This window comes from Octodon degus, unplaced genomic scaffold, assembly GCF_000260255.1.
Source record: "Octodon degus isolate 3935 unplaced genomic scaffold, OctDeg1.0 scaffold00116, whole genome shotgun sequence".
NCBI classification, from domain to species: Eukaryota; Metazoa; Chordata; class Mammalia; order Rodentia; family Octodontidae; genus Octodon; species Octodon degus.
Genome location: NW_004524692.1, coordinates 8,287,056 through 8,291,763, shown reverse-complemented (window position 1 = coordinate 8,291,763; position 4,708 = coordinate 8,287,056). Strand labels below are relative to the sequence as shown.

The window sequence follows — 4,708 nt, the reverse complement described above, 5'->3', positions numbered from 1 at the left end:
AGAGAGAGAGAGAGAGAGAGAGAGAGAGAGAGAGAGAGAGAGAGAGAGAGAAACTCAGCTCAGGGATACCAGAGGACAGTGCTAAAGTGACAACAAGAGAAATAAACACCTCCTTGCAGAGCCAATGTACACTTGTTCACGTTCAAGTCCTCAGAGGAAAGAACAGCTTGGCTTGGTCTTCAACATTTCTTTCCTGTGGAGAAATCAGTCAGTCTCTTCTCTCTGATCACACTCCTCTACAACACTGTGTTCCTCAGCTCTGGGTGAAGCAACAGACAACTACCTGTGCCTTCTCTTCAGAGAGCTTAAACTAGCAGGGAAGCCAGAGTATAACTGAATAACCTGAGGTGACGGTTAAAGTTACTAAATTGGGGCTGCTGCATCTCATCTCTTTGTCACTGAATCAACAATGATACTATGCACTCTTAATTTGATGTATTACATTCTGGGAATATAAAAGTAAATAAGGTCCCCAAAGTTAAGCAGTTATGTAAAGATGTAGGAAAAAAATGCAAGCTAATAATCACATTAGTATATTATGATTACCACTCTAAGTGTGATACAGGGGCTTCAGGAGCTAAGGAGCATCCAGCCAGGCAGGGGCAATCAGTCAAGGGCTGCAGAGCCTCTGGGCTGCTGCTGCAAGGTGCATCCCCACACTCCTGTCAGATGCCAGCACAGATAGCACCATATCAACTAAGTCTGTCTGACCAGCAGTTTCTCTACCTCTTTCCTTCATTACCTTGTACCAGTGCACCACTGGCCAGCATCTGATACACTACCTATACTACATATTTGTTTATTCACCTGGAACCTGAAAAGACCCAGAATGTCAAAAGCATCCTGCACAATGAAGAAAAGGCAGGACGCATCACAATCCGTGACCTGAAATTATCTTACAAAGTTACTATGATAAAATCAGTATGGTACTGGCAAAAAAGAAAAAAAGACCTGAGGATGCAGACAGAACCAAAAACACATTCAGCCACCTAATCTTTGATAAAGAGGTCAAACATGTTTTCTGAAAGAAACATATCCTGTTTAATACGTGGTGCTGGAATAACTTGCTTTCCACAAGCCAATGGCTTAATATATACCCATGTCTATCACCATGCACAAAACTACAGTCAAAGTGGATCAAAGATTTAAAGTTTAAAATTGAAACACTAAATCTGCTAGAGGAAAATGTAGTTACAAATCTTAAAGATATGGGTAAGTAGCGAGTTCATAAACAAAAACCAAAGTGCATGGGAAATACTTCGAAGAATCAATAATGGGGATCTCATCCTTTTAAAAAGTTTCTGCATGTAAAAAGAAATCACCAACAGAGTAAAAAGAAAACCTACAAACTGGGAAAATGTTATAGTCCACTGAGCCTCTGACAAGGTCTTTCTATCCAGAACATATAAAGAATTTTTTTTAATCTAGCTTCCATAATTCAAAGACCCAATCCAAGAATGATCATCTGAAATAACTACATACTTTTCAGAAGAAATACAAATTGCAAGCACATATATGAAAATATATTCAACATCATTTGTCATTCAAGAAATTCAAATTAAAACAACACTGAGATTCCATCACACCCCAGAAAAAGGGGTTATAATCAAGAAGACAACGAATAACAAATGCTGTAGAGGCTGTTAGGAAAAAGGAACATGTCTCCACTGTTGGTGGGCATACTGACTGGTATAACCACTATGGAAATCAGTGTGGAGATTCTTCAGAAAGCTATGATTGGAGGTCCAATTCAAGCCAGCTATTCATCTCCTGGGTATTTTTCCAGAAGAAGTGAAAACAAACTACAGCAATTTATGTGCACCCATGTTGATAGCAGCACAATTTTTCATAGCTAAATCTTGGAAGTGACCCAAATGCTCATCAACTGAGGAATGGATAAAGAACACATGGTATTTTTACAGAATAGAATATTATTCAGCTATAGAAAAGATAAAATTGAAGATTTTGTAGGTAAATAGATGTAACTAGAGACCACACACTTAAGTGAAATAAATCAGATCCACATGTGCAAACATCATATTGTCTCCTTAGAGTAAGAACCTGAAAGATAAAATAAAATCTGAGGGGTACAAAAAACACTGGGAAAAAACAAAGAATCTGTTCAAAAGGAAGGAATTACTGCGATGAGGTCCCTTGTTTTGTTTTGTTTTGTTTTGTTTTGTTTTGTTTTTAATTTTAGGGAAAGGTCTACAGAGTGTTCAGGGTCTCACTACTAGATTGGGCTGGTAGTGATCTGCTGATTTTCAGCCTCAGAAGACCACCCAGTCTCAATTGCAGTGTCAGCATGCCCCGGGGATGGAGCCGGCACAGCAGGCCCAGGGAGCGAGCCCCTGGCCCCTGCACCTGCTTGTAGGCACTTCAATCCACTGAGCTATTTGGCAAGTTCTTCCTTGTTATTTTTAAGATCATTTTCTTTCTATGGTGACTAATTCCAAGCCTATCTTCTAGATCTGCTATTCTATCTTTTTCTTCATTCAATCTGTTGTGTGTATTTTCAATGGAATTTTTACTCTCTTGGGTATCTGTCTCTCATTTCTTACTATGATAGGCATTTATGGATTTTTTTTATTTCTCTAAGCTCCTCTATTTTTTGTATCTATCTACTTTAGATATATTGGGCATGTTTTTCATTTTTATTGTCATGTAATTTTTTTAATCTAAGAGATTATTTTTCTCTTACCCTATCCATTTGTTTTTTACATTTTTGCTGTGATCATTTCAGAAAGTTCCAGAGAGTGGATTTCAGTTTGTTCTACTTCACTGTGCTCTGGTCTTCTACTGGGTGAGCTGAAGGTTGAGGTTGTATTTTGCTTATGCATTTTGTCATTTTCTATTTTCTTTTATTTTATATGTTGAAACTGTATTTTCTTATATTTTTATCTTTATGTATCAACTTATCTTCAACTATAACATACTATCATTTATTCCCTTACTCTAAAGGTTTCCATTTCCATCTAAACTCAACCTTGTTTGTGTATATTTTATAAAAGAGTACATGATCCTATTGTTCTCTACTAATACATACTGTTTCCTTTGCTTTCTTTCATGGAACTTACGTATATAAGAATATGTTATATATTATGTATGCTGTTTATTTTTCAATAGTCGCCACTCATGGAATGAAGTTCCTCGAGGACCAGGACTCTGTTGGCTATTTATCCTTCCACTCTAACCTCCTAAAACCATCTGTACCACACAACAGGTATGCAATAAACATTCTTATGGTATACAGTTTTAGCACCAAGTGTTCCCTAGGAAATGCCTATTCCTCAGTCTTATAGGCACACACGCATTTTTGGTCTTTGTGTCTATACCAAGAACATATCTTTGTGATTTATTAAAGATGATAAGTTGCTATTTGGCTTAGCACCCCATTCTCCAGCACTGGGCTATGGTGATGGTGATGACCCCAGATAATCACAGTGTTGTCATATTATGGAGAAAAAAAATTAAAACATGTATGATATCCTGGCTAAAGTAGTACAATTAATAATAACAATAGAATCAAGCATAACCTGACAAACTGGTAACTATTAATTAGTTACCTTAAACCATCAGAGGAAGCTCAACAGTTATATAACAAAATCCAACATGCACACAAAACATGTGTGTGATGAATTCCACCTTTGTAGAGTGTGTGGAAGGGATTTCAATGATCACAGCAGAAATGTAAAAAACAAATGGATGGGGTAAGAGAAAAATAATCTCTTAGATTAAAAAAAATATACATGACAAGCAAAATGAAAAACATGCCCAATATATCTAAAGTAGATAGATACAAAAAATAGAGGAGCTTAGGGAAATTAAAAAAAATTCATAAGTGCCTATCATAGTAAGAAATGAGAGATACCCAAGAGAGTAAAAATTCCACTGAAAATACACACAACACATTGAATGAAGATCTAGAAGATAGGCTTGGAATTAGTCACCACAGAAAGAAAACGATCTTAAAAATAACAAGGAAGAGCTGCGTGGAAGGGATTTGAGAACAAGGGACAAAAGTGAGATGACTGAGGAGCAGCATGGAAGTAAGCCTATAAGGCAAAAAAAGAACACCCAAGTTTTGGGACATTGGAGAAGAGAAAAAGAGAGAAGAATGACAGAGAAAGTAAAAGATTTTGATGTGAACTAGAAAGACATAAGACAATGTTCACTCATATAAAAGTATAAGATTGAGAGATAGTTGAGCAAAGAAAGAAAGAAAATGAGTAGAATATGACAAACAGATAAGCACAGTACAAAAAGAAACCCAGCTCACCAGAGTTCCACTGAGCCCAGCCACCCCTCCTAGTCCTGAAAACTTCCATGGAGACATGACTAACACAGGGACCTGCAGAAGCCTTGAGGAGCCCAGCCCTGTGCCAACCCATGAACAAGAGAGCCTTGTAGAACTTCAACCTGGACTCATCATTATCAGATCCATGTTGAACGTGAACCCTCCCCTCAGTGAAGTGAAAGTCACATTGAACTCCACACAGAAGGAGCACTGGTGAGCTCACACTGCCCTCCTACTTTCCTGAGAGGCTTGCGGACCTGCAGCCTTCCAACGTACTATTGCTGCAGAGTGAGGGAGAATACTGTCATTAAAAAATGACAAAAAGAAGGTGCTTGGGAGATAGCTCAGTAGAATAGGTGCTTGCCTGGCAAGCACAAGGACCTGAGTTCAAACCCCAGTTCTGCCAAAAAA

The 4,708-nt window shown here is 37.9% G+C and overlaps 1 protein-coding gene across 3 annotated transcripts in view; it reads right to left on the bottom strand.

The window, feature by feature from the left end:
• Positions 1–4,708, bottom strand: part of LOC111812201 (interferon-inducible protein AIM2-like) — a 64,190-nt gene that overhangs the window by 27,416 nt on the left and 32,066 nt on the right. The window lies entirely within an intron of this gene.